At 48.6% G+C, this 18,917-nt stretch overlaps 1 long non-coding RNA gene across 3 annotated transcripts in view; it reads left to right on the top strand.

Annotated features, from left to right (window-relative positions):
* Positions 1-461: 461 nt before the first annotated feature.
* The window catches only part of LOC132540194 (uncharacterized), a 49,680-nt gene continuing 31,224 nt past the window's right edge, over positions 462-18,917 (top strand). The window contains exons 1-3 of one of the 3 annotated variants that reach the window (XR_009551414.1): positions 462-583; positions 722-756; positions 2,524-2,603. This is a non-coding gene — a long non-coding RNA (uncharacterized LOC132540194). Of the gene's footprint in view, positions 757-1,421; positions 1,538-2,523; positions 2,604-18,917 lie in introns of those variants that run through there. The other 2 variants (XR_009551413.1, XR_009551412.1) reach the window with 2 other exon arrangements.

An 18,917-nucleotide genomic window follows, 5' to 3' on the forward strand; every position in this document is an offset into this window, starting at 1 on the left:
TAAAACCACTTAACCTCTCTGCTTCTGTTACTGCAGCTTAAAAAAAAAAAGGTATCAGGTTGCTTGCCCCAGGGGTTCGTCGCACTAGATATGTCTACAGGGTGAGAACCTCTGACTCTGTCCCTTCATCCATCAAGCTAGAGGGCTGTTTCTTCTGTGTCAGAGGCAGGTCTGGGAAGCCTGCCTGACCTTTGGGCGGGTCAGCATCATGAAGAAATGCTGCTGAACATGATCAGCTGGAGGGAGGGCCCAGGGTGACTCTGCTAGTGACTCAGGAGTTTGGCAATTAGGGCATTTTTCTTGGAGCATTCTGTAAACATTGGTCAATGGGAGTCTTGCAACATGCCTGGCAGGTGGGAGGCAGGAGAGAGGATGTGGGGGCTGAGAGGTGCTGCTTGTAGGATGGGGTATTAGAGACGCTCCTCTGTCACAGTGTGAGGCTATGTGAGGGGACTCATTGCCTGGGATCCTCTTCCAGATGACAACCAGGTCCCATTCTTGACTCTGCTACATACCAGCTCTGTCTTGGGGTAAAACTACTTAACAGCTCTACTTCTGTGGCCTCGGCTGGAAGAAAAAAAAAGTATGGAATTTCCTGTCCTCCAGAGGTTTAAGCTGTCTGATGATGTATGTGCACACATGTGTTGACTCCCTATGGAGTCAACTAGTGGCTTGTTGGAAAAGTCATGGCATATTTTTCTGTTTTTCATGATTTTTCCAGTAATCCAACTGTTGCAGTATGTCACTGGCCCACAGGTAAGCTCAGCTGGTTGGTTCTGGACTCAGTCAGCCCATTGGCCCCTGGGAAGCTCTTGGGGAAAGACTCCAGCAGGCTGGGTCAGCTCCTCGCTAAAGTTTAGTCATCATCTTTCTGGACTGTGAGGCCTCTGTCCTCCCTTCCCCCACTCCCAGCTTCATAGAGTTCTCAGCAGAGTCTCCTCCCATGACGCCCTGGGACTAGGGTGGGGGAGGTTGGGGCCAGGGTAAGTGTCTGGACACCATCCCCCTCCACCTCCCAGGGACTAGATCTCCCCGCCTTTCTGGAAATCTGGCAGACATCTGGCCTGGCTGGGCTTGGTGAGGAAGCCCAGGAGGGGAGAGGGGCAGGTGCCAGCCAATTGGGCTGCCCTGCACTCTTGAGTGTGAGTTCCTCCTACTTAGCTCATCAGTGAGCCCCTCTTACTGTTCTGCCCCAGGGTCTCTGTCCTTGTGGCCACATGTGCTTACAGACCCATGGCCAGCTATGCTTAGGGACCCATCTCTTGTTCCCGCTGCTGTCCCCCAAGGGACCTCCCTTCCTCACTTTCTAGCCAGGGAGGCACCAGCTTAGGAATTTTCTCTGGAGGGAAGTCATTGAGAGTGCCAGGGGGAGGAGAGTGAAAAAACCCTAGGGGATGGGAAGCAGGAGACAGTGAGAGACTCACCAACTAATTGCCAGGCAGGGCCTTTGATCTCTGGGCTCCCAGTGCTCAAGTCCTGTGCTCATCTGGGGATCAGCCTCCACAGGGTCTCATCACGTGCAAGTGTTAAGTCCCAGGTAGGTGTCAGGTCTTTAGTGCAACTCCTCCCCACCCCTACCTTTCTCTCCATGCTCTCTCTGATCCTGCTGGGACTCCAGGCCTAGGGGGTCATCTTAACATGAAGATGAAGTAGAAGTGCTTTCCCTCTCGGGACACAAAAAAGCAGGGGATGAGAGGGGCAGGGATCTGAGAAAGTGAAAAAAGACAAGAGAAAGGGGAAAATGCTCCTTCTACTCAAGGAGGAAGTTCAGGGAGCAGGGGCTAGTAAGAGGAGGCATGTTAACTCAGAAGTTAACATGGCAAGGTTGCTCTGGCAGTGTCTAGCTTTTTGTCAGCAGGGCCACCTGAGACAGTTTGTCTGGCTGGTTAGTACTTCAGAGTAATGGAGACCTGGAGAGCAGTGGAAGGAGGAAGGAAAGATGTCAGGAACTGAATCAGGAAAAAGGAAGACTTTTTAATTTTAATTTTTTACTATTTATTTTCAATTTAATTGATTTATTTTATTTTTTGCCTCCAGGGTTATTGCTGGGGCTTGGTGTCTGCATTTGAATCCAGTGCTCCTGGAGGCCATTTTTCTCTCTTGTTGCCTTTGTTGTTTATCATTGTTGTTGTTGTTACTGTTGTCATTGATGTTGTTGGATAGGAGAGAGAGAAATCAAGAGAGGAGGGAAGACAGAGAGGGGGAGAGGAAGATAGACACCTGCAGACCTGCTTCACTGCTTGTGAAGTGACCCCCCCCCCCCCGCAGGTGGGGAGCCAGGAGCTCAAACTGGGATCCTTACACAGATCCTTGTGCTTTGTGTCATGTGCGCTTAGCCCACTGTGCTGCCGCCTGACCCCCAATTTATTTATTTATTTATTTATTTATTTATTTATTTATTTATTTATTTATATTGCCACCAGTGTTATCACTGGGGCTCATTGCCTGCATTACACATCCGCTGCTCCCATTGGCCAGTTTTTTTTTTTATTTAAAAAAAGTCTTTCTATTTTGTTTTCATAGGACAGAGAAATCGAGAGGGGAAGGAGAGAAAGAGAGACCTGCAGATCTGCTTGACCACTCATGAATCTTTCCTCCTGCAGGTGGGGAGCAGGGGCTTGAACCCAGGTCCTTGTGCATGGTGATGTATGCACTTAACTGGGTGTGCCACCACCTAGCCACTAGGAAAACTTAATTTGACTCATCTTTGTGATGGCTGAGGGAAATTCTTTCTACCCTTGACTTTCCAACTTATGTACTAAGAGAGAGAAATGTTACTATCAACTTCATTTTCCTAAAAACAGTGCTTTGGGGATCGATTCAGACATTTGTTGTAAATCTTTCTTTGAGGAGTGGGGTGGGGATAGAGAAGTCCAGGTGTTTAATTATTTAATCCTACAATGTTGTATTTTTAAAAAATTTCTCCAGGAACTTGGTGCTGGAACTACGAATCTACTGCTCCCCGCAGCCATCTTTTCCTTTCTAATTTTTATTAGTTAGGACAGAGAGAAATAGAGAGAGGATGAGTAGATAGAGAGGAGAGAAAGACAGACACCTGCAGTCCTACTTCACAGCTTGTGAAACCTCCCCCATGCAGGTGGGGATTTGGGGTTCAAACCCTGGTCCTTCTGTATGGTGATATGTGCACTTAACTGGGTGTGCCACCACCCAGCCCCCAAACGTTAGATTAAAAAAAACTTTTAAAATAATTTTTATTTATTTATTCACCTTTTGTTTCCCTTGTTTTGTTGTTGTAGTTATTATTGTTATTGTTGTTGATGTTGTTGTTGGATAGGACATAGAGAAATGGAGAGAGGAGGGGAAGACAGAGAGGGGGGAGAGAAAGACAGACACCTGCAGACCTGCTTCACCACCTGTGAAGCGACTCCCCTGCAGGTGGGGAGCCGGGGACTCGAACCAGGATCCTCACACCAGTCCGTGAGCTTTGCACCACCTGCGCTTAACCCGCTGCACTACCGCCTGACTCCCTAAAAAAAACTTTTTAAAATTTGCTTTTTTAACCCTTTTGTTGCCCTTGTTATAGTTATTACTGTTGTTGTTATTGATGTCATTGTTGTTGGATAGGACAGAGAAAAATGGAGAGAGGGGGAAAAAACAGAGAGGGAGAGAGAAAGATAGACACCTGCAGACCTGCTTCACCACCTGTGAAGCGACTCCCCTGCAGTTGGGGAGCCAGGAGCTGGAACTGGGATCCTTATGCTGGTCCTTGTACTTTGTGCCATTTGCGCTTAACCCCGCTATGCTACTTCCAGCCCCCACACCATTAAATTTTTAAAAAGATAGTACAGGTGTCTATCATTCTATTTATCACCCACTCCCCTCTCAATTTCTCTCTGTCTTATCAAAGGACAAACTAGAAAGAAAAATGACCACTGAGAGTAGTGGATTCATAGTGCCAGCACCAGAGAAAAAAATAGTATATGGGACTGGGAGATGTTCATCAGTAGGTTATATTCATTTCTGTGTATGAGACCTTGGGCTCAAGCCCCAACACCACATAAAGCATCATGGATGGCACCAGAGGAGCTTCATGGATGATGGAGTGGTACTGAAGTGTTTGTCCTCTCTCTTTACCTGTCCCTTTTGCTCTCTTGCCACCAACCCCCCCATCCCCCCGCCCCCTCTGTCTTTTTTCTTCCAGAGCACTGCTCAACTCTGGTGTTATGGTGGTGCAGGGGACTGAACCTGGATTTTGGAGTTTCATGCATGAGAGTCTCTTTGCATAACCACTATGCTACCTACCCCCACCTTCTTCCATTTGTTTATTTATTTATTTATTTATTTATTCTCCAGGGTTATTGCTAGGGCTTGGTGCCTGCATTACAAATCCACTGCTCCTGGAGGCTATTTTTTTCCCTTTTGTTGCCCTTGTTGTTTATCATTATTGTTGTTATTATTATTGTTATTGCTGTCATTGTTGCTGGATAGGACAGAGAAATCGAGAGAGGAAGGGAAGACTGAGAGGGGGAGAGAAAGACAGACACCTGCAGACCTGCTTCACTGCCTGTGAAGCAACTCCCCTGCAGGTGGGGAGCTGGGGGGCTCGAACCGGGATCCTTATGCCGATCCGTGTGCTTTGTGTCGTGTACTTAACCTGTTGCGCTACTGTCCAGGGCCCTCTCTTCTTTGTTTAAAATAGATGAAAAAAATGGTTCTGAGAAGGGCATTAAGCTGCAGAATTGTGTTCTGTGATATGAACTCAAAATGCAAGGAACATCAGGGGGAAGGTTGGTAGACTGGAGAGAAGCATAGAACGGAAGTTAGAAAGACTGGACTCTGGATGCTATACCATTCCTAATGGGCAGTGTGGACTATAGGCCAGCCACTTTTCTTCCCCGAGCCTCAGTTTTTTCATCTATAAAATGGGAACTTTTGACAACTAGCTTTTGTCTAATGTCATGCCAGGATGTAACAGCCCGAGTTTCAGGGCTTTAATTAGTTAGTTGGTCTTCATGGTCCTAAATCCAAGTTGGGCCTCTTTGCTTCCTGGAGGGAGAGAAAGCCCCACAACAGGGGAGAGGACACATCAGGATAGTGTTGCTTAAACCAGGATTTAGAACTCAAGGCCTAGTGGATGTAGACAGAAGGCAGAAGTGGAAGACTTTTTAGAAGGGTGATGTATTTTCAGAGAGATGATTGGCTGAAAGTCTGGGTGGTTTTTTTTTCACCCATAAAACATAGGCCAGTAGCTCATAAACAAGGGAGTTCCCAAGAGAGAGAAGCAACTGGCATGGTTTATAGACTTCTGTTTTCCTTCCTTGTGGGTCTCTTGCATTATATGGCATTTCTTCCTAGGGACCAGGAGGGTCAGGGAAGAGACACAGAAGGGGGCTTAACAGCCTCAGTGTGACATCTCTTCCTCTTTCTTAACCTGACCTTGGGTGAGTCACACTGGAAGGAGGTCAGAGGGGTCAATCATTGACTTCTAGAAGGAAGAATATAGTCTGAACTCTCCTTAACATACTCCTCTTCCCATCCCAAGCAGCACCTCTGGTCCTCTTGGCCACAGATGCCTCTTACCATGGCCCAGGCCAAGGGTGTGTGCCTAGTGCCTCCCTTCCTCCCTTCCTCCTATGGTTTGCAGCTTTGGGGAGCATTTTAAGTGGCAGAACCGGTGCTGCAGAGCCCTGGGGTGCTCTGAGGCAGTAGCTTCTCCTCCTGGGAACTGCCCCAGGCGATTCCTGCTCCCTGAGTCAGCATGGGGCGGGAAGGGTGAGAGCCTGGGAAAGGCCAGTGGCTTGAGCTCCTGTCGCAATCGCTCCCTGCTCCCCAGTAAACATGGTAATAGCAGGTCTGGGATTATGGCTGTTACCCCTGATAATTATCAGCCACAGCACATTCCCCCCTAGTGGGTCACACAGAGCTCATCTGAGCACAGGGGGCTGCTGAGTGAGCTCCAATTTCCCAGAGCTGAGCCCACGGTTGCTAGGCAACTGGCAGTCTGCTGGAAGGGGGATCTCATTTAGGAGCATCTCCCCAGGTCTCCCAAATCTCTGAAATCAACATTGATTGTTCTCCAGATGGAGACTTCTCACCTGCAAGGCTCAGAGGCTGGGCCAAGTGCCAGTAACCCAAGTCCAGGGCAGAATGGGGAAACCCCAGGAGGGCTGGTGACTGCTTGGAGCTGTCTACCCAGGGTTATTGCAGTAGCTTGTTGGGCCCATGACTTTTCTGCCCAGAGACTCTAAGAGGCGACCCAGCAGAAGAACAGATGTGGAGGGAAGGGGGGTGGATGGTGGTGGTGTCAATTGGCATACATTAGCGACAAGTCCCCAGGAGTGTGTTGGGAAATTTAGTGTCTTTTGCTCCACTCTGATGCTCTGTTGACCAGGGTTTTGAGACCACTGAGAAAAGCTCTTGCCTAAAGGTAATGTAATTTGGAGGTCTAACTTCTCTCCATTTTTAAAAAATGTGATTTTTATTGTGGTGGCACTGGTTTACATAGCTGTATGATTTAGGGGTTCAGTTTCACACTTCTTGCTGATGTATGTTACTACTCTCCACCAAAATACAAGTAGCCTTCCGCCAGAGTCTGTTGTCCCCATCCCCCCTTCACCCTTAACATTTACTCCCCTCCCCTACACCCTAAGCCCCACTTTTGGCCTCAGTTCTGCAGTCAATCTAGGGCTTGCTTCCCTTTGACATTGATCCCTTGTTTTGTTTTCTGTATTTCACATGTACATGAGATCACTTGATATATGTCTTTATTATTTCTTTATTATTTTTTATTTACCTGAGCTTTACACAATTCTAGATTATGGAGGTGGTGTGGGGGATTGAACTTGAAACTTTGAAGCCTCAGGCTTCAAAAATGAGAGTCTCTTTGCATAACCATTAGGCTATCTACCTGTCCTTCTTCTTTTGGCTTATTTCTCTTGGCAAAACCTTCTCTAGTTCTGTCCATGCAACTGCATCTATTCCATCTTTTCTCATAGCTGAGAAGTATTCCATTGTGTATATATGTGTCAACTTCTTAGTCCACCCATCTGTCTCTGGGGACTTGGGTTGATTTCATATCCTGGCTGAACTCTTTCCACTAGAGACCTGATGTGTTATCTTAGGCTGACTTGGGAATTTATCCCTCAGATGCCCAGCATCACAGGTTGGGCGGAGGGAGGAGCAGAGTGTTGAAGGAGAAGGAAATGACAGGGGCTGTTGGCTCTGGATAATGCTTACTTTGAAACCACATGTATAACATCTCCCTGTTGAGTTTTGAGGACTGCATCTGACTTTGCTCTCCTGGAAGAAGACCCGGACTTAGAATCAGAAGCCAAGCACAGAGAGATTGCAAGTCAACAAACCTTCCTCAACCCATTACTCAGATGGGTGTGGTGCCAGATGCCAGGAAGAAATTGGGGAGCTGGGGGCTTCAAGGAGCTCACAGGCTGACTGGGGGAAATGTCACATGCAATTCTGCAACCACAGGTCATTTTCCTTCCTGAGAATCAATCTCCCACTGCAGCCAGAGGTGGAGGCCTAGAGTGCCAGGGAGAACCTGTTTATCTTCCCAGAGTGAGACTTGCCTCTGGGGCTCACAGGCAGAAGCAGGGTGCTTGGTTTGCCTGAGTCAGGCTAGGAAGCACCTCCTAGCCTTTGGAGTCCCACTGGGGCAGGGAGATTGGGGTGGGGAGAGGTAAAGGCCAGCTTGGGTGTGGGAGCTGAGGAGGTGGATGTCCAGAACTTCCTTTCCAGCAGCTTGTGTCCTGGCAACTTGACCATGGTTCTCTCTACCATGCCAGGACTTCCCTGTGGGGATTATGTATGATGAAAAGAGGGAACTGCCCACACACTCACCGTCCTGGTATTTAATATAAAGGAACATCCGTGATCATGAGCACCTTCAAGTTCAACATCTACTTGCATTCTGCCACGTGCCAGCTTTCCCATGGCGCTTTCCCACGGAGCCTGAGCCCACATCTTCTCTTTTGATTCTGTGAATTGTCAGCCCATTTTATAGGTGGGTTCTATGCTGGATGCTATCTGAGTGTCCTTTAGGGACTTGCACCAGCTTCTGTGTACCTGGCTGTGAGTCTGACTCCCTGAAATGTGAGCATCATTGAACTCCCCCCCCCCACTTTCTTTCATCCCTACCTCCTGTACTGACTTTCCATACAACCTAGATATCTCTTGGATCCACTTCCTGGTTATCATCCTCATGTAGACTCTTATCACTGACCCAGTCCTCCTGGTGGCCTCTAGGTAGCTTCAGATCTGGAGCCTTCCCCACCCTCTCCTTTTTTTTTTTTTTTTACTATTTTTATTTATTTAACTATTGGATAGAGACAGGGAGTAATTGAGAGAGGAGGGGGAGATAGAGAAGTGAAGAGACTGAGACACTTGCAGCCCTGCTTCACCACTCATGAAGCTTCCCCCTGCAGGTGGGGCCCTAGCCTCTGCTGGATAGTGTCCCTCTTTGATGCCCAGGAGAAACACAACCCATTAACAGTCCCTCCAAACCCCACAGTGTCTCTACACTGGCTGCTCACTGAAGTCAGCATATGCTGGGCAACTTCCTCAGCCCCGTGACTGCCACTGTGAAGGCCATCTAGAAACCAGCTACTCCCACTTTGTGGTCAACTGGCTGCTTTGTTTGTGACAGTTCTTTCTCCACGCCCACACCACCCTCTACTTTTCCTCCTTCTTCTCCCTCAACCCCACCTCTCCCCTTTCTTCTCTTCCGGAAGAGGCCTCCCTGGGGCTCATGTGAGCCCACATGCATGCGTCCAAGTTCGCACCCACACTCAGAGCATTCAGAACATTCTTTCCAGTTCCTCTATCTCCTTCTTTCTTAATATTTTATTTATTTACTTTTTAATGAGATGCAAAGAGAAAGAAAGACCAGAGCACTGCCCAGCTCTAGTGCTGGGGATTGAACCTAGAACCTCAGAGCCTCAGGCATGAATGTCTTTTGCATAACCATTATACTGTTTCCCCAGCCCTCCAGTTCCTCTATTTTCTTGATGTTTTTGCATTTGCTTATTTAGGTTCAACCACTAGAGAAATCCTCCTTGAGTGCCCTTTAAGAAGTCACAGTGGACAGGGGAGAAAGCTTGATGGTTATGCAAAAGACTTTCATGCCTAAAGCTCTGAGGTTTCTCTCTATCTCTTTCATAAAAAATAAATAAATAGGGGGTAGGGTGGTAGTGCAGCGAGTTAAGTGCACATGGCGCAAAGTGCAAGGACTGGTGCAAGGAACCAGGTTCGAGTACCCAGCTTCCCACCTGCAGGGGTGGGCCTCTACACAGGCCGTGAAGCAGGTCTGCAAGTGTCTGTCTTTCTTTCCCCCTCTCTGTCTTCCTGTCCTCTCTCAATTTCTCTCTGTTCAATCCAACAACAACAGCAATGATAACAACAACAATGATAAACAACATGCAACAACAACAACAACAACAACAACAAAATAGCCTCCAGGAGCAGTGGATTTGTGGAGCAGGCACTGAGCCCCAGCAATAACCCTGGAGGAAAAATTAATTATTAAAAAAAAAAGCACAGTAACCACCACACACTTAACATTTCTATCTTCCTTTCTTTACCTTCTCAATTTCCAAATAACTCTCCCTCCTCAGCCAAAAGCTTGGCTTTCTTCTCCACACCCTAGTCTTGATGTACTTGTTCACCTGGCTCCTGGAAGGCTCAGCAGCAAGGGCACTGGCCCAGCTCCCTCTCCTCCTGTGGTCAGCCTGGAGCACACCATCTCTGACCAGTCCCCTTGGCAGATGTGGTTGCAGGCACAGGGGAACAGTATGGGGCGGGGAGGGGAGAGAGGGGAGGGGAGTGGGCAAAACTAGCTTGCATAGCTTACATGGTGAGGAGGCACTGTGTAGTGAAGAGAAACCAAACAAAACAAATGAAATGAAACAAAAACTAAGAAGTAAATAACATATTCCAGATGGACACAGAATGACAAGAACAGAGGAGAGAAATATCAAATGCAGAGACCCCATGCTAAGAGAGGTCTGCAAGTGTCTGTCTTTCTTTCCCCCTCTCTGTCTTCCCATCCTCTCTCAATTTCTCTGTGTTCAATCCAACAACAACAACAGCCCACTGAACTCCAGGGACTCGTGTGACTGGGAGGCAGAGGCCAAGTCTACCTCAGACAGGGTCTGACCACTTTATATGAGGGAGGGGAACACCATGATCACCTCTGGAAAGGGACCTTCTGGCTGCTGTGGAAAATGGGTATATGTTTTAAAGATTTACTGTATTTCATTACTATTATTACTACTATTGTTATCATATTAGAAAGAGCACTGCTCTGATGTGGCATATGGAGGTACCAGGGAGAGAGCCTGGGGCCTCTGGGAGTTTGGACACAAGCCCTATGCTCTGATGTTAAGCTTCCCACCAGGTCTGGAAAAACATGTATGAATCAACCAGATAGGGTAGGAGGTGGCACTGTGGAGAATGCAGCATTTATGTGTTTGGGGTCCTGAGTTCAATCCCTGGCACTGCATACTCAATGTGCTGGTTCATTTTCACTCTCTCTCTCTCTCCCTCCCTCCTTCCCTCCCTCCCCTTTCCTAAATGAATAAATCATTAAAAAATCAATTAAAAGAATGAGAATCAGCAGATCAATTGGGAGTGCTGGTAGTGGACTTGTTAGTGATCTCAACAAGAGAGAGAAAGAGTCCAGATGATTTTTGAGAGGTTGCTAAAGGGAGCAGCTGGGGAGGTGAGGGTCAGCTAGAGCAGCCGATAGTCTCATCTAGGAGCTGAAAGACCTGGGATGGAGTTCTGAATCCCAAACCTGCCAACTGCTGGATCTGGTAGGAATGGGCCAGGCTTGATGGCTCATCTAGAAAACAGGGAGGGGCCACCTGCTCTGAATCTCCAAGCTGAGGGGGAGGAAATGGAGGGGAATGTGCCCAACAGGATGCTGAAAGGACAGGCCTCCACCAGTGCTGCATGTTGACTGAGCAGACTCTTAGTATTCCTGGGGGTTTATGGAGCCCATGTCTGCTCCCTGAAAAGGACAAAAAACAAAACAAAATATTGACAACAAGGTTCTCATCTAGGGGCTGGAAGTGGGCCTACTCTAGGAAGTCTGTTAGCTCAGGGTTGACAGTGACAGGTGCACTTGGAGACCACTGTCTTTCAAAGTGGGGGCGGGTGTGTGTAGTAGATAGAGCACTGGATTTGCACTCATGAGACCTGATTCCTAGCACTGCATATGCCAGAGTGATGCTCTAGTTGTCTCTCTCTCTCTCTCTCTCTCTCTCTCTCTCTCTCACAAACACATCCTCAAATGAGCAAACTGGGGAGGTGAGTTTGCTGGGAGAGTGTCCAGAGGGACTGATAATGGACATGCAGGGCAACTCTGAGACCTGGGCTGTGTGTGTCACTTCGGGGGTGGGGGTTGGTTCAAGAGGGTCGGGCATATGTGTTTTGGTGGATGAGGGCTGTTTGATAGACAATCAGGTTTCCCAAAATGCTCTGCAAAGCTTGCCTTGACCTTTTGTGGAGGGAGTGGGTCAGTTTCAAGTCCTTTCCATGGAAGGTCTGAGAGCAGAGGTCACACCTTTAGAAATCACCTGCCCTGAGCTGGCTTCTGTACTGAAACCCTGTGGGCGTTGGCTGGCCCCAAAGACAGTAACAAAGAGTTTTTATGAAGGTGAAAATCAAAGGTCAGTACACTGTGAGTGAGTTCCGGGCAACACCCCTTTCATTTCAGTTTCTGAAGCTTGGACTCTGGAACCTCAGGTTTCTGAAGGGAAGTGACAGGGGTGACATCATTGAGTGTCTGTCTACATATGTCTGGCTCCCTGCCAAGCTCTGTGAGACACTCATTTCATGCTGGTGAAGTAAACAAGATTATCTCTGTTTCTTTGTATTTGGAAACTGAGGCTGCAGAGATCAAAGTCTTTTACCAAAGTCATAAGACTGTGGTCATATGGGTCAATGGGGTATGGGACTGCCTACAGTTCCCCCTCCACACAACATCTCCTGGTGGGGCCCAGGAATCTAGATTTTTATTAATTTTACATGGCACCAGGAAGTGAACTCAGGTCCTCATGAATGTGCATTATTACTGAATGGCCTCCGGACAATTTTTGTTACTATTTAGGGAGAATAGAGAGAGAGAGAGAGAGAGAGAGAGAGAGAGAGAGAGAGAGAGAGGAGAGAGAGAAGGAAACAGGCAGTAACACCATTCCACCACCCATGAATTTCCCCTAATGTCCATGATGCTCCCATGCAGGGATTGAACCTAGGGCCTCACACATGCTAGGCATATGCTGTACTACCAAGCAACCTCCAGAGCCACAACCCAGACCTAGATTTGTAAAGTGTTCCTCGGGCTCTGGCAGTGACCGCCTGAAACTGGAAGCTTCTGCTCTGTTCCTTGACATTCTTTTCTTAAGGCTTTGGGGGTGGATGGAATTTTGGGCAAAAAGATAGGGCAGGGCCCAGTTTTGACATGTTGCCTTAGCAAGACTCATCTTTCTTAACTGAAAGAGCAGCTGAAATCTTGTTAATAGGTCTTCTTGACCCTGATACTAGAGGCAAGTTTTTTTTTTGTTCTTTGGAAGTTCTTGGTTTCTCATCTGTAAAATGGGGTCCAGACCCCCCTCCCCCGTGGAAGCATTGGGAATGTCATAGTATATGACAGCACAATCCCCACTCAACTAAGTGCTGAGAGTGATAGAATTGAGCACTGTACTCTGAATCACTAGACCTTCTTTGGAAAAAAACAAAGACAAACAAAAAAACCTTCTGGGGCTCTGGGGTGGCAGTGGGGGTGGGGGTGCAGAGCTGCTGCTAGCCTCTCTGTGGCCTTGCACTCATTGCTGAATCCTCTTTGACACAGCCTGTCCCAAAGAAAAAGGGGACTGGCAGGGAACTCTTGTCCTCCTTTTGGAAAAGCCTGTGTCCCCACAGCCACTGGACCCTGCCCCTGGCACTTGAGGCTCAGACATGAGGTGACTCTGTCTGGTTTTCAGCTGGTAGGCGTGAGCTCCTCCCCGGGTGGGCCTGGGGCAGGCTGGGCGGAGAGAGCTGGCAGGGGGAGCTGGCTTCACTCCCTGCTCTTCTGCCAGCTGGGCGGCTGGGTTGGGCAGCAGCCGGGCCCTTGGTGGGGCGGCTGCCTCCCTGAGCTCCACTGCTAGCACCAGGCCATCTGGTGCCTCTGTCCCTTTTGTGTGCTGGGGAGGGGGAAGGGGAGGGGGGCGGAGACTGATTTCTCAGGCCAGCTTTCTTCCGGACTTGAGAGAGGGTGGCACAGGGCCTGGGAATGGGGGGAGGGCAGTTGAGGCTGGGGACTCAGGAGAAGAAGGGACAGAGGTGACCCAGGCATGAAGAGGGCGGGGGTGGGGGGTGGGAATTGGAAGAAAGCCCAGAAGGCGGGGTGCTGTAGGAGTCTCAGTAGGAAAGCTTAAAGGGGGAGATCAAACCAGAAAGAGCTGTGCACAGAACACTTGGGTGGTGCAAAAGAGGGACTAAAAGAATGCAGGGAAGAATAGAGGGCAGCAGTAGCAAAAGGCCTGAGAAATGTTGCCCCTGCGAGTGAGTGAGGCTGGGCCTATTTCTATTCTAGGAAAGAGGAAGTGGGCTGGGGGCCCTTCCTTGGGCTGGCAAGAGGTGCTGGGAGGACTGAAGCGCCCCACAGGCAAGCTTTCCAGTCACAGCAGTCAGGGATCTGGTCATTCTCCACAGCAGCTGTCAAAGCTGGATAGAAGTCAGAACTGCCACCTACTGCAGGCTTTTTGGAAAAGAACATCATCACAGCTGGTACCTGTGGAAGATGGGAAATGACCTTTAAGTATTTCACATTTGAGAAGTTGGAGGGAGCCGTCCCCTGTCAGATGGTGCAGTAGTTCTCCTCCAAGGAGACCTCTGGACTGCACCCTATGACAAGGAGCTGTGCGCTAGTTTGTGATTTTTCTGGTCTTCCTCTTCCATGCAGCCCTTCAGGCTGTACCCCATGAGCAAAGCAGACATAGATAGCAAGGAATAATATGTTGCTGTTTCTCTGGTCTCCTTTTGGATGGACTCCTGCATTCTGTGAGGTCACCAGGGATGAGGAGGGTCTGTTTGTTCTGCTAGGGAAGAACATAGAGACTGTGGGTAGAAGCATTCCCTCCCTTGGGACCTGTCTGTCAGAATCTGTTCCTGGAGCCTGGTCAGAATGAATCCATCTCCTGTTCCTCAGATTCTCCCAGACCCCTTCCACAACCCTAATATGTCCTATTTATCCTCCTGCTTTTTTCAGAAATCTGCATGCCATCTGAGTAGGGCCATAACAGCCCCTGCCTTCTGTCCTATGGAGACATGGGACTAGGGGCCATGGCCTCTTTGGGAGTGGGGAGTTTACACTGAACTCGCTCAGGATGGACCTTTGTGAGGCCTCATGCAGTGACCTGAGGCTAACTGTGACTAATTTCATGCAAATGGATGCACCGACCATCAGCCAGTGGGCAGTGGTCTGTCTCTAGTGGCGGTCACTTGAGAATCATGGGTTGGCATTTCTGAAAGCACCTCAAAGATCCAGTGGTGGTGAAGGGATTCCCCATCCTTTTGTACCCCAAAGTGGATGCTGTGGAGTCAGGCCTGCTTGGCTCCTGGGTATGGAACCAGAGGGGGAAGCACTCATGGCTACAAGGAGGCAGGTCAGGCGCAGCAGATACAACGCAGATGTCCCTTTACAGGAGGGCTCAGAGCTGAGTAACCTGAAACAAACAGAAGTGACTGCATAAGCACTCATGGTGGCATGGACATAGAGACCACTGATGTCACAAGTCCACAGCATCCCTGGAGGGGAGGGAGCTGGGGCCCAGAGAAGCTGAGACACTCTCCCATTGTCACACAGTTCATTAAGAGTGACACTGTGGTGGACAGGAGGAGACCACTGAACTGTGTGACCAGGACCGAGCGGAAGGTCCTGGAAGGAAGGCACAGCAAGCTGGGAGGGTTACAAAGGGTTTTGTGGCCTCTGAAGGACCCTCAGAAGGAGCAGGTTGTTGACATCTGAGGATCCTTCCGGGGCTATATGGGACCTGGTCAGGGCAGACATTGGCGGACATTTGGAGGGAGACCTGGGGACTGGGGCAGAGTAGGGGGGGATAGAGTGGGATGGAATCATTTGTGGAGGGTCTGGGAAGTTGTGTTCTCTTAGTAGGGGTGGGATCTGATTGAATGAGGGGAGTCCCGTGGACAGTGCTATCCCAGCAGTGGCTGAGGAGGACCTGAAGGGACAGTGGTGGCAAGAGACCCAAGGAGGAAGCCACCTCAGTGAGCAGGCAGAGGGGTGAGGAGGCCACAGATACCCACACAGACACCCATGGGGGCTGTGAGGGGCCTTGGAGGGATGACAAATGATTGAAATGTTGGCTGGGAGGGTATAATCTATTTATGGAAGTGAGGAAGTCACAGAGAGGAGGAGTCTTCTTTTCAGGGGAGGGGGTGGGATGGAGATTTGACTTTGTGGTGCAGTCAGTAGTTGGCTGGCCTACAGAGGGGTTCATCGTGAACAGTGTGTGTGTGTGTATGTGTGTGTGTGTGTGTGTGTGTGTGTGTGTGTGTTTAGAGGAAACAGTACAGCTCACAGCCTCACCCTGAACCTCAGCCTCTTTAGCCTCCCCTGAGGCGCTGAGCTCATAGGTTGGGATTCTTGGCCTTAAACTGGGAATGTGTGGTTCCTGGGACTTCAGGAGCCCACTGCTGGCTCACTAACTGATATGCAATCTGGACTGCTCTTCTAGTTCTAAGTGAGGAAATCTTGGCTCCCCTGGAAGTTGAAGAGACTTGCCCAAGGTCATCTGCAAGTGATAAGGTGGACATTTCCAGTTTGGGGCATGCTGCCTTGTGGTTTTCTGACTTTGCATTGGCAGTGCCGGACTCTGATAGGGGAGGAATTGGGGGCAGCTGCTGTTAGCCTTCCTTTTGCTCTGTCTTCCTCCCCAATTGTTCTTGTGCCCTTCTTGTCCTCATTTGCCTGCTTTGATTGCAGACAGTTTCTTTCTGGCTTTCCTTAGTGACCTCTCAGAGGGTGTCTGACAATTCAGAGACCCCTGAAGAAAAGAGATTTACTTGTCCTCCTTGGCCTCCTAGGGGAGGGAGCAGAGAGTAGTGGCAGGGGTGTGCCTGGGGAGTGTCTGCCTGTGTGTCCCTGGATTATGCTCATGGGTAGCTGCAGTCTTGTGTGAGGCAGAGATGTGCCTGGACATGTCTGTGGGCTGCCTGATCCAAGTCCAGTGGCTGAGAACTGAGGGATCCCTGAGAGCAGAGGCTGAATTCACATCACAGGAACTGGGCCTGGAAAGCAGGCCTTTGTCAGGGGGAGGGGAGCATGGCTGGGGGAGCAGGGTGGCTATTGGTGATACTGGTTAATGGTAGCACTGGGGTGTCATTCATGGAGTTCTTCATCAGTGGTGAGTTCAGTGCATTAGATCAACAGAGTGTTCAATCACAGCAGGATCATTTGATCTTTAGCACAATACCTTGATCTAAGACTGAGTCCTACTTGCAGAGTTTATATTTTGTGTCTTACAGATGAAGAATCTGCATCACAGTGGCAGCCCCCATCTCTCCCTGATCCTGACCATTGCCCCTCTGGAGACCTATTAAGAGCTCCTGGGGACACCCAGAAAGACTGGGCAGGTGTCACAGTGGGGCCATAAAAAGGTGGCTTGGACCAGGCTGATAGAAATTCCTATTGTTCTTGAGTCCCAGACAGCAGAGCCTGGGAAATCTTGCATTACATTAAAAAATGTATTTATAAAATAAAAAATATCTACAAGACTATACGATAAGAGGGGGTACAATTCCACACAATTCCCACTGCCAGAGTTCTGTATCCCATCCCTTCCCTTGAGAGACTTCCTGTTCTTTATCTCTCTGGGAGCACGGACCCATAATCATTATGGGGTGCAGAAGGTAGAAGGTCTGGCTTTTGTAATTGCTTCTCCAATGAACTTGCATTACATTTATAGGTGTTTATTTTATTCTGTTTTTATTTATGGGCTCATGTATGCATGCTTTGTGTTCTACCTTCCTGACATGATTTTATTCTTCTTACTAATGAGAGAGGGAGAGTAAAAGAAAGAGAGAGTATACTTATAGCTCTTTAAAAACATTCCTGTTTGGGAGCTAGTGATGTAGCTTATTGGCAGAGCACATGTGTCTCATGTATGAGGGTTTGGGTCAGAATTTTTAAAATATTGGGAGTTGGGCAGTAGCGCAGTGGGTTAAGCACAGGTGGCACAAAGTGCAAGGACCTGTGTTAAGGATCCTGGTTTGAGCCCTCGGCTCCCCACCTGCAGGGGAGCACTTCAGAGGCGGTGAAGCAGGTCTGCAGGTGTCTATCTTTCTCTGTCCTCCTCTTTCCATTTCTCTCTGTCCTATCTAGCAATGATGACATTAATAACAACAACAATAACTGCAACAATAAAAAAGAACAAGGGCAACAAAAGGGAATAAATAAATATTTAAAGAAAACTTAAAAAAGAAATTTTAAAATGTTTATTTTTTTTAAATTTCTTTATCGAGGGATTAATGGTTTACCTTCGACACTAAATACAATAGTTTGTACATGCATAACATTGCTCAGTTTTCCACATAACAATACACCCCCCACTAGGCCCTCTGTCATCCTTTTTGGACCTCTCCCCCCCACCCCATAGCCTTTTACTTTGGTGCAATAAAAACATTTATTTTTATGAGGGGGGGGAGAGAGAGAGAGAGAGAGAGAGAGAGAGAGAGGGAGAAGGAGAGAGAGAGAGAGAGAGAGAGAGAGAGAGAGAGAGAGACCATAGCACTTTTCAGCTCTGGTGTATGATGGTGTCACCAGGGAATGAACCTGGAACCTCTGGAACCACAAACATGCAAATCCTGTCCTCTAACTCTGAACTGTCTCCTAAACAGCATTGCTGTCACCCACAGCTCTTATTATGTGCATTTAACCTGGTACACCACTGCCCAGCCCCGTCATCCATAGCTCTAATGTGATATACTTTCTTTAGTATAAAATTTAAGTAACAAAAGTATCAAAGGCACTTTTGATAGTGCTTTCCACCCTAGCTGTTCTGGGAGGTTCTACTGTGAACTGGCAGAGAAATGAAAGGCCTGAGCCCTTCTGGACAGCACTACAGAAGGAGACAAATTCTAGAGTGGCAGAGCTGGCCACACATGCTGGACACAAGTAAGCAGCAGAAGGCCTGATTTGTGAGAAGGAGCAGTGTGGTGTGTGAGTGCTATATGAAGAGGTCAATGGCCACCACTACTATGGGTTCAGTCCAGTGACAGGCTCCAGGCTGTGCTACCAGGGTGCAATTACAGGTCACTTGGTGGGAACCTAAGCTCTCTTCCTAGTAGTTATTATTTTTAAGGGAGGGAGAGTTCTGAGACTAGCGAGGAAAAGCCCACCTATGGCTCCAGGCCTCCTCTCTCTGGTGAAACAATAAAGAAAGCAATCTAGCTGTAATGTGTTGTTAATTTTCACCATTCCTTTCTTCTGACCGGGGAGGTCCCACTGGACACTTTTAGAGGGGAGCAGTGATGTCATGGCCAGAAGCACAGCTTCTTTCAATTTTCAGGTTGTTCAGATTTGGTTTGCCTCTTCCTACCCCACCCCTGCTGGATCTTTCTGGAAGGCTTTTAGCTCTGCACCAAATCATTTGCATATGTACGCACACATCTGCACACACGTGCAAATGCACATACGCTTTTGAGCAACAGAACATGCTCATTGTCCGCAGCTTCTGTCTGACCTGTGTCCCCACCTTGGCCTTACTCTCTGACTCCCTCCTCTGAGCACCATTCTAAAGAGTGACAGAGGTCAGTCCTGGCCCTAGACTCTGCCTCCCTCCACATACTCTCTCATTCTTCTTTCTCTATCACCCAGGCCTCAGTTCTCTGGAGACAAAGCCCCAAGTCCAAGGGACAGTGGCTGCTTTTACCGATGG

This window comes from Erinaceus europaeus, chromosome 9 (assembly GCF_950295315.1).
Source record: "Erinaceus europaeus chromosome 9, mEriEur2.1, whole genome shotgun sequence".
Lineage (NCBI taxonomy): Eukaryota > Metazoa > Chordata > Mammalia > Eulipotyphla > Erinaceidae > Erinaceus > Erinaceus europaeus.